The following is an 11,735-nucleotide window of genomic DNA, read 5'->3' on the forward strand; positions in this document are numbered from 1 at the left end:
ATCTGATCACATGGACCACAGCCGAATGTGGTCCACTGGAGAAGGGAATGGCAAACCACTTCGGTATACTTGCCTTGAGAACCCCATGAACAGTGACAAAGGGCAAAATGATAGGATAATGAATGAGGAATTCCCCAGGTCGGTAGGTGCCCAGTATACTACTGGAGATCAGTGGAGAAATAACTATAGAAGGAATAAAGGGATGGAGCAAAAGCAAAACCAATACCCAGTTGTGGATGTGACCAGTGATAGAAGCAAGGTCCGGTGCTGTAAAGAGCAATATTGCATAGGAACCTGGAATGTTAGGTCCATGAATCAAGGCAAATTGGAAGTGGTCAAACAGGAGTTGGCAAGAGTGAACATCGACATTCTAGGAATCAGTGAATTAAAATGGACTGGAATGGGTGAATTTAACTCAGATGACCATTGTATCTACTACTGTGGGCAGGAATCCCTTAGAAGAAATGGAGTAGCCATCATGGTCAACAAAAGAGTCCGAAATGCAGTACTTGGATGCAATCTTAAAAATGACAGGATGATTTCTGTTCGTTTCTAAGGCAAACAATTCAATATTACAGTAATCCAGGCCTATGCCCCAACCAGTAATACTGAAGAAGCTGAAGTTAATCGGTTCTATGAAGACCTACAAGACCTTTTAGAACTAACACCCAAAAAAGATGTCCTTTTCATTATCGGGGACTGGAATGCAAAAGTAGGAAGTCAAGAAACACCTGGAGTAACGCGCAAATTTGGCCTTGGAGCACGGAATGAAGCAGGGCAAAGGCTAATAGAGTTCTGTCAAGAGAACGCACTGGTCATAGCAAACACCCTCTTTCAACAACACAAGAGAAGACTCTACACATGGACATCACCAGATGGTCAACACCGAAATCAGATTGATTATATTCTTTGCAGCCAAAGATGGAGAAGCTGTATACAGTTAGCAAAAACAAGACCAGTGGCTGACTGTGGCTCAGATCATGAACTCCTTATTGCGAAGTTCAGACTTAAATTGAAGAAAGTAGGGAAAACCACTAGACCATTCAGATATGACCTCAATCAAATCCCTTATGATTATACAGTGGAAGTGAGAAATAGATTTAAGGGACTAGATCTGATAGATAGAGTGCCTGATGAACTCTGGACAGAGGTTCGTGACATTGTACAGGAGACAGGGACCAAGACCATCCCCATGGAAAAGAAATACAAAAGAGCGAAATGGCTGTCTGAGGAGGCCTTACAAATAGCTGTGAAAAGAAGAGAAGTGAAAAGCAAAGGAGAAAAGGAAAGATATAATCATCTGAATGCAGAGTTCCAAAGAATAGCAAGGAGAGATAAGAAAGACTTCCTCAGTGATCAATGCAAAGAAATAGAGGAAAACAACAGAATAGGAAAAACAAGAGACCTCTTCAAGAAAATTAGAGATTCCAAGGGAACATTTCATGCAAAGATGGGCTCGATAAAGGACAGAAATGGTATGGACCTAACAGAAGCAGAAGATATTAAGAAGAGGTGGCAAGAATACACAGAAGAACTGTACAAAAAAGATCTTCCCGACCAAGATAGTCACGATAACGTGATCACTGACCTAGAGCCAGACATCTTGGAATGTGAAGTCAAGTGGGCCTTAGAAAGCATCACTACTAACAAAGCTAGTGGAGGTGATGGAATTCCAGTTGAGCTATTACAAGTCTTGAAAGATGATGCTGTGAAAGTGCTGCACTCAATATGCCAGCAGATTTGGAAAACTCAGCAGTGGACACAGATTTGGAAGAGGTCAGTCTTCATTCCAGTCCCAAAGAAAGGCAATGCCAAAGAATGCTCAAACTACCGGACAATTGCCCTCATCTCACACACTAGGAAAGTCATGCTCAAAATTCTCCAAGCCAGGCTTCAGCAATATGTAAACCGTGAACTCCCAGATGTTCAAGCAGGTTTTAGAAAAGGCAGAGGCACCAGAGATCAAATTGCCAACATCTGGTGGATCATGGAGAAAGCAAGAGAGTTTCAGAAAAACATCTATTTCTGCTTCATTGACTATGCCAAATCCTTTGACTGTGTGGATCACAATAAACTGTGGAACATTCTGAAAGAGATGGGAATCCCAGACCACCTGACCTGCCTCTTGAGAAACCTGTATGCAGGTCAGGAAGCAACAGTTAGAACTGTACATGGAACAACAGACTGGTTCCAAATAGGAAAAGGTGTATGTCAAGGTTGTATATTGTCACCTTGCTTATTTAAATTATATGCAGATTACATCATGAGGAACGCTGGGCTGGAAGAAGCGCAAGCTGGAATCAAGATTGCTGGGAGAAATATCAATAACCTCAGATATGCAGATGACACCACCCTTATGGCAGAAAGTGAAGAGGAACTCAAAAGCCTCTTGATGAAAGTGAAAGAGGAGAGTGAAAAGGTTGGTTTGAAGCTCAACATTCAGAAAACAAAAATCATGGCATCTGGTCCCATCACTTCATGGGAAATAGATGGAAAAACAGTGGAAACAGTGTCAGACTTTGTTTTTTTGGGCTCCAAATTCACTGCATATGCTGATTGCAGGCATGAAATTAAAAGACGCTTGCTCCTTGGAAGGAAAGTTATGACGAACCTTGATAGTATATTAAAAAGCAGAGACATTACTTTGCCAACCAAGGTCCGTCTAGTCAAGGCAATGGTATTTCCCGTGGTCATGTATGGATGTGAGAGTTGGACAGTGAAGAAGGCTGATCGCAGAAGAATCGATGCTTTTGAACTGTGGTATTGGAGAAGACTCTTGAGAGTCCCTTATACTGCAAGGAGATCCAACCAGTCCATTCTAAAGGAGATCAATCCTGGATGTTCTTTGGAGGGACTGATGCTAAAGCTGAAACTCCAATACTTTGGCCACCTCATGCGACGAGTTGACTCACTGGAAAAGACTCTGATGCTGGGAAAGGTTGGGGGCGGGAGGAGAAGGGGACGACGGAGAATGAGATGGCTGGATGGCATCACCGACTCTGTGGACATGAGTTTGAGTGTACTCCGGGAGTTGGTGATGGACAGGGAGGCCCGGCGTGCTGTGATTCATGGGGTCGCGGAGAGTCGGACACGACTGAGCGATTGAACTGAACTGAAGTGATCTCAAGAGAAATTCCACATTCCCTCTTGAAAGGCAAAAAGGTACTTGACACCCTTATTCGACTCAGAAAGTTCCCTCACACAGCCGTCCCCTTTGGAGAGGAGAACACACTTTATGGACTCAATTTGAGATGATACCCTGTACACATGTAAGGGTTCGAGAGGAACCCGGAAGTTCACCTTCCAACAGCAAAGGGGACCTGACTTCCCTGAAGCAACCACAGCGAGTTCCTGAGGTCCCCATCGCAACTCGAGAAGCACGCCCCAGCTTCCTGCCGCAACTCGAGAAACGCCCCAAAATTATCCCCTCAATGTGAGATGAGGAAATTTTGCGAATCAGCATCTCAAGAGAAATACCACATTCCCTCTTGAAAGGCAAAAAATTATTTGACACCCTTTATTCGACTCAGTAAGTTCCCTCACACAGCCATCCCCTTTGGAGAGAACACACTTTATGGACTCAATTCGAGATGAGACTTTCTGCACATTTAAGGGCTCAAGAGGAACCCGGAAATTCCCCTTCCAACAACAAAGGGGACCTACTTCCCTGAAGCAACCCCAGCTAGTTCCTGAGGTCCCTGTTGAAACTGTTTAAGCACTCCCAGCTTCCCGCCGCAACTCGAGAAACACCCCAAAATTATCCCCTCCATGCGAGATGAGGAAATTTGGCGATGCAGCATGTCAAGAAAATTAACACATTCCCTCTGGAAAGGCAAAAAGGTACTTGAAACCCTTTATTCGACTCAGAAAGTTCCCTCACACAGCCGTCCCCTTTGGAGAGAACACACTTTATGGGCTCAATTCGAGATGAGCCCCTGTGCACATTAACGGCTACACAGGAACACGGAAGTTCCCGTTTCAACAAAAAGGGGACCTGACTTACCCCAAACAACCCCAGCGAGTTCCTGAGGTCCCCGTCGCAACTCGAGAAGCACCCCCAGCTTCCCGCCGCAACTCGAGAAACACCCCAGAATTATCCCCTCCATGCGAGATGACGAAATTTGCGATGCAGCATCTCAAGAGAAATACCACAATCCCTCTGGAAAGGCAAAAAGGTACTCGACACCCTTTATTCGACTCAGAAAGTTCCCTCACACAGCCGTCCCCTTTGGAGAGGAGAACACACTTTACGGACTCTATTCGAGAGGAGCCCATGTGCACATTGAAGGGCTCGAGAGGAAACCGGAAGTTCCCCTTCCAACACCAAAGGGGACCTGACTTCCCTGCAGCAACCCCAGCGAGTTCCTGAGGTACCCTTCGCAACTGGAGAAGCACCCCCAGCTTCCCGCCGCAACTCGAGAAACACCGCAAAATTATCCCCTCCATGCGAGATGAGGAAATTTGGCGATGCAGCATCTCAAGAGAAATACCACTTTCCCTCAGGAAAGGCAAAAAGGTACTTGACACCCTTTATTCGACTCAGAAAGTTCCCTCACACAGCCGTCCCCTTTGGAGAGGAGAACACACTTTAGGACTCAATTCGGGAGGAGCCCCTTTGCACATTGAAGGGCTCGAGGGGAACCCGGAAGTTCCCCTTCCAACACCAAAGGGGACCTGACTTCCGTGAAGCAACGCCAGGTAGTTCCTGAGGTCCCCGTCGCAAATCGAGAAGCACCACCAGCTACCCGCGGCAATTCGAGAAACACCCCAAAATTATCCCCTCCATGCGAGATGAGGAAATGTGGCGATGCAGCATCTCAAGAGAAATACCATATTCCCTCTGGAAAGGCAAAAATGTACTTGACACCCTTTATCGACTCAGAAAGTTCCCTCACACAGCCGTCCCATTTGGAGAGGAGAACACCCTTTATGGACTCAATTCGAGATGAAACCCTGTGCACATTTATGGGTTCGAGAGGAAACCGGAAGTTCCCCTTTCAACAACTAAGGGGACCTGACTTCCCTGAAGCAACACTAGAGAGTTCCTGGGGTTCCCGTCGAAACACGAGAAGCACACCCAGGGTCCCGCCGCCACTTGAGAAACACACCAAAATTATCCCCTCCATGCGAGATGAGGAAATTGGGCGATGCAGCATCTCAAGAGAAATACCACATTCCCTCTGGAAAGGGAAAAAGGTACTTAACACCCTTTATTCGGCTCAGAAAGTTCCCTCACACAGCCGTCCCCTTTGGAGAGGAGAACACACTTTACGGAGTCAATTCGAGAGGAGCCCCTGTGCACATTGAAGGGCTCGAGAGGAAACCGGAAGTTCCCCTTCCAACACCAAAGGGGACCTGACTTCCCTGAAGTAACCCCAGCGAGCTCCTGAGGTCCCCGTCGCAAGTCGAGAAGCACCCCCAGCTTCCGCCGAAACTCAAGAAACACCCCAAAATTATCCCCTCCATGCGAGATGACGAAATTTGGCGATGCAGCATCTCAAGAGAAATACCACATTCCCTTTTGAAAGGCAAAATGGTACTTGACACCCTTTATTCGACTCAGAAATTTCCCTCACACAGCCGTCCCCTTTGGAGAGGAGAACACACTTTACAGACTCAATTCGAGAGGAGCCCCTGTGCACATTGAAGGGCTCAAGAGGAAACCGGAAGTTCCCCTTCCAACAACAAAGGGGACCTGACTTCCCTTAAGAAACACTAGAGAGTTCCTGGGGTCCCCGTCGTAACACGAGAAGCACACCCAGGGTACCGCCGCAACTTGAGAAACACACCAAAATTATCACCTCCATGCGAGATGAGGAAATTTGGCGATGCAGCATCTCAAGAGAAATACCACATTGCCTCTGGAAAGGCAAAAAGGTACTTGACACCCTTTATTCGACTCAGAAAGTTCCCTCACACAGCCGTCCCCATTGCGAGGAGAACACACTTTATGGACTCTATTCGAGAAGAGGCCCTATTCACATTAAAGGGTTCGAGAGTAATACGGAAGTTCCCCTTCCAGCACAAAATGGGACCAGAGTTCCCTGAAGTAACTCGAGTGTGGGTGTGGTCCAGAGGTACTCGTTGGAACTGCAGAAGTACCCCCAGCTTCCCAACCCAATTCGTGAAACACCAAAAAATTATCCCTCCATGCGAGATAAGGAAATTTTGCGCTGCAGAATCTCAAGAAAAATCCCACATTCCAGGTTGAAAGGCAACAGTGTACTTGACTCCCTTTAGGCGACTCAGAATGTTCCCTAACATCTGTCGTCAGTGCAGAGGAGAACACACTCTCTGGACTCAAATCGAGAAGAAGCAATGTTCCCATTTAATGGCTCGAGAGTAATCTGGAAGTTCCCCTTCCAACACAAAAGGGGACTTGACTTCGCTGAAGCAACCCGAGCGAGTTCCTGAGGTCCCCATTGCAAGTCGAGAAGTATCCCCTGCTTCCCTCTGCAACTAGAGAAATAACACAAAATTATCCCCTCAATGCGAGATGAGGTAATTTTACGCTGCAGAATCTCAAGAGAAATCCCGCATTCCCGCTTGAAAGGCAAAAGGGTACTTGACACACTTTATGCCACTCAGAAAGTTCCCTAATATCCGTCCCCATTGGAGAGGAGAACACAATTTATGGACTCAAATCGAGAGGAGGCCCTATTCCCATTAAAGGGCTGGAGAACAATCCGGAAGTTCCCCTTTCAGCACAAAAGGGGACCTGACTTCCCTGAAGTAATCCGAGTGTGTTCCAGAGGTCCTCGTCGCAGCTGGAGAATCACCCCCAGCTTCCGAGCCCAATTCGTGTAACAGCACATAATTATCCCCTCCATGCGAGACGAGGAAATTTTGCACTGCAGAATCTCAAGAGAAATCCCACATTCCCGCTTGAAAGGCAAAAGGGTACTTGACTCCCTTTAGACGAATCAGAATGGTCCTTAACATCCGTCCTCAGTGGAGAGAAGAACACACTTTAAGGACTCAAATCGAGGAGGCAATATTCCCATTTAACGGCTCGAGAGTAATCCGGAAGTTCCCCTTCTAGCACAATCGGGGACCTGGCTTCCCTGAAGTAACTCGAGTGAGTTCCTGAGGTCCCCTTCGCACCTCGAGGAATACCCCCAGCTTCCCGCCGCAATTCGAGAAGCACCACAAAATTATCCCCTCAATGCGAGATGAAGAAATTTTGCGCTGCAGAATTTCAAGAGAAATCCCACATTCCCTTTTGAAAGGCAAAAGGGTACTTGACTCCCTTTAGACGAATCAGAATGGTCCTTAACATCCGTCCTCAGTGGAGAGAAGAACACACTTTAAGGACTCAAATCGAGGAGGCAATATTCCCATTTAACGGCTCGAGAGTAATCCGGAAGTTCCCCTTCTAGCACAATCGGGGACCTGGCTTCCCTGAAGTAACTCGAGTGAGTTCCTGAGGTCCCCTTCGCACCTCGAGGAATACCCCCAGCTTCCCGCCGCAATTCGAGAAGCACCACAAAATTATCCCCTCAATGCGAGATGAAGAAATTTTGCGCTGCAGAATTTCAAGAGAAATCCCACATTCCCGCCTGAAAGGGAAAAGGGTATTTGACACACTTTATTCAGTTCAGTTCAGTTCAGTCGCTCAGTCGTGTCCGACTCTCCGCGACCCCATGAATCACTGTACGCTAGGCCTCCCTGTCCTATACCAACTCCCGGAGTTCACTCAAACTCATGGCCACAGAGCCGGTGATGCTATCCAGCCATCTCATTCTCTGTCGTCCCCTTCTCCTCCAGCCCCGAACCTCTCCTAACATAAGAATCTTTTCCAGTGAGTCAACTCATCGCATGAGGTGGCCGAAGTATTGCAATTTCAGCTTAAGCATCAGTCCTTCCAATGAACACCGACGAATGATCTCCCTTAGAATGGACTGGTTGGATCTTCTTGCAGTCCAAGGGACTCTCAAGAGTCTTCTCCAATACCACAGTTCGAAAGCATCAGTTCTTCGGCGATCAGCTTTCTTCACAGTCCAACTCTCACATCCATACATGACCACGGGAAAAACCATAGCTTTGACTAGATGGAGCTTTTTTGGCAAAGTGATGTCTCTGCTTTTTAATATACTATCAAGGTTGATCATAACTTTCCTTCCAAGGAGTAAGCGCCTTTTAATTTCATGGCTTCAATCAGCATCTGCAGTGATTTTGGAGCCCCCCAAAATAAAGTGTGACACTGTTTCCACTGTTTTTCCATCTATTTCCCGTGAAGTGTTGGGACCAGATTCCATCACCTTTGTTTTCGGAATGTTGAGCTTCAAGCCAACCTTTCACTCTCCTCTTTCACTTTCATCAAGAGGCTTTTGAGTTCCTCCTCACTTTCTGCCCTAAAGGTGGTGTCATCTGCATATCTGAGGTTATTGATATTTCTCCCAGCAATCTTGATTCCAGTTGTTCTGCTTCCAGCCCAGCGTTTCTCATGATGCACTCTGCATATAAGTTAAATAAGCAAGATTACAATACACAGCCTTGACGTACTCCTTTTCCTATTTGGAACCAGTCTGTTGTTCCATGCACAGTTCTGACTGCTGCTTCCTGACCTGCATACAGGTTTCTAAAGAGGCATGTCAGGTGGTCTGGTACTCCCATCTCTTTCAGAATCTTCCACAGTTTATTGTGATCCACACAGTCAAAGGCTTTGGCATAGTCAATGAAGCAGAAATAGATGTTTTTCTGGAACTCTCTCGCTTTCTCCATGATCCAGCGGATGTTGGCAATTTGATCTCTGGTGCCTCTGCCTTTTCTAAAACCTGCTTGAACATCTGGGAGTTCACGGATCACATATTGCTGAAGCCTGGCTTGGAGAATTTTGAGCATGACTGTACTAGCTTGTGAGATGAGTGCAATTGTGCGGTAGCTTAAGCATTCTTTGGCATTGCCTTTCTTTGGGATTAGAATGAAGACTGACCTTTTCCAGTCCTGTGGCCACTGCTGAGTTTTCCAAATTTGTTGGCATATTGAGTGCAGCACTTTCACAGCATCATCTTTCAAGATTTGAAATAGCTCAACTGGAATTCCATCACTTCCACTAGCTTTGTTCGTAGTGTTGCTTTCTAAGGCACACTTGAATTCACATTCCATGATATCTGGCTCTAGGCCAGTGATCACATTTTCGTGACTATCCTGGTCGTGAAGATCTTTTTCGTACAGTACTTCTGTGTATTCTTGCCACCTCTTCTTAATATCTTCTGCTTCCGTTAGGTCCATACCATTTCTGTCCTTTATCGAGCCCATCTTTGCATGAAATGTTCCCTTGGAATCTCTAATGTTCATGAAGAGATCTCTTGTTGTTCCTATTCTGTTGTTTTCCTCTATTTCTTTGCATTGATCACTGAGGAAGGCTTTCTTATCTCTCCTTGCTATTCTTTGGAAGTCTGTATTCTAATGCTTATATCTTTCCCTTTCTCCTTTGCTTTTCGCTTCTCTTTTCACAGCTATTTGTAAGGCCACCTCAGACAGCCATTTCGCTTTTTTTTGCATTTCTTTTCCATGGGGATGCTCTTGGTCCCTGTCTCCTGTACAATGTCACGAACCTCCATCCAGAGTTCATCAGGCACTCTATCTATTACATCTAGTGCCTTAAATCTATTTCTCACTTCCACTGTATAATCATAAGGGATTTGATTGAGGTCATATCTGAATGGTCTAGGGGTTTTCCCTACTTTCTTCAATTTAAGTCTGAATTTGGCAATAAGGAGTTCATGATCTGAGCCACAGTCAGCTCCTGGTCTTGTTTTTGCTAACTGTATACAGCTTCTCCATCTTTGGCTGCAAAGAATATAATCAATCTGATTTCGGTGTGGACCATCTGGTGATGTCCACGTGTAGAGTCTTCTCTTGTGTTGTTGGAAGAGGGAGTTTGCTATGACAAGTGCGTTCTCTTGACAAAACTCTATTAGACTTGGCCCTGCTTCATTCCGTGCTCCAAGGCCAAATTTGCCTGTTACTCCAGGTGTTTCTTGACTTCCTACTTTTGCATTCCAGTCCCCGATAATGAAAAGGACATCTTTTTTGGGTGTTAGTTCTAAAAGGTCTTGTAGGTCTTCATAGAACCGTTCAACTTCGGCTTCTTCAGCGTTAGTGGTTGGGGCAAAGGCCTGGAATACTGTAATGTTGAATGGTTTGCCTTGGAAACGAACAGAAATCATTCTGTTGTTTTTAAGATTGCATCCAAGTACTGCATTTCGGAGTCTCTTGTTGACCATGATGGCTACTCCATTTCTTCTAAGAGATTTCTGCCCACAGTAGTATATATATAATGGTCACTTGAGTTAAATTCACACATTCCAGTCCATTTTAATTCACTGATTCCTAGAATGTCTATGTTCACTCTTGCCATCTCCTGTTTGACCACTTCCAATTTGCCTTGATTCCTGGACCTTACATTCCAGGTTCCTATGCAATATTGCTCTTTACAGCACCAGACCTTGCTTCTATCACTGGTCACATCCACAACTGGGTACTGATTTTGCTTTTGCTCCATCCCTTCATTCCTTCTAGAGTTATTTCTCCAGTGATCTCCAGTAGCATACTGGGCACCTACAGACCTGGGGAATTCCTCATTCAGTATGCTGTCATTTTGCCCTTTGATACTGTTCATGGGGTTCTCAATGCAAATATACTGAAGTGGTTTGCCATTCCCTTCTCCAGTGGACCACATTCGGCTGTGGTGCATGTGATCAGATCGAGTAGATTCCTGTGATGATGATTTCAGTGTGTCTGCCATCTGAAGCCCCCTCGCAATACCTACCATCTGATTTGAGTTTCTCTTACCTTGGGTGTGGGATATCTCTTCACAGCTGCTCCAAGAAAGCACAGCTGCTGCAACTTACCTTGGATGAGGGGTATGTCCTCAAGGCCGCCCCTCCTGACCTTGAACGTGAGTACCTCCTCTCGGCCCTCCCCCGCACAGCCACCACCTATTGGAGGTCGGGTACCTCTTCTCGGCCACCTGCCCTGGCCTCAGGCATGGGGTAGCTCCTCACCACTCCGCATCTCTGCATGGTCAGTTGTGCCAGGGCCAGCTTCTCTCGAGTCTGCGCGGGCGGGGCCTCCGTATCGTGCGTCTGGTGGGCGGGGCCGGGGTCTCTCGCGTCTGCGCGGGCGGGGCAATGGTCTCTCACATCTGCACAGGCGGGGCCGGCTTCTCTTGCGTCAGCGCGGGCGGCGCAAGCAAGAATAGCATCTGAGCAGCCGGGGCCGAGGTCTCTCGTGTCTGAGCGGGCGGGGCCGGGGTCTCTCGATTCTGTGCGGGCGGGGCCGGGTTCTCTCCCGTCTGCACGGGTGGGGAAGGCCTCTCTCCCGTCTGCGCCAGCAAGGCCCGTGTCTCTGGCGTCTAAGCCGCCTGGGCCGGCATCTCTCGTGTCTGCGTGGGTGGGGCTGGTATTTCTCCCGTTTGCACAGCCGGGTGAGACTCAAAAAATTCCCTCAAACAGTCGTCCCCATTGGAGTGGAGAACACACTTTACGGACTTAACTCGAGAAGAGACCCTATTCCCATTTAAAGGCTCAACAGTAATCCTGAAATTCCCCTTCCAACACAAAAGGGTTCCTGAATTCCCTGAAGCAGCCAGAGAAAATTCCTGAGGTCCTGTTCGCTACCTGAAAACTTCAACCAGGTTCCCGCCGCAACTCTAGAAACACCACAAAATTATCCCCTCAATGCGAGATCAGGAAAATATTCCGTTGCACAATTCAAGAGAAATCCCA

The sequence above is a fragment of the Moschus berezovskii genome, chromosome 7 (genome assembly GCF_049115385.1).
Source record: "Moschus berezovskii isolate FMDL1 chromosome 7, NW_MosBer_1.0, whole genome shotgun sequence".
Lineage (NCBI taxonomy): Eukaryota > Metazoa > Chordata > Mammalia > Artiodactyla > Moschidae > Moschus > Moschus berezovskii.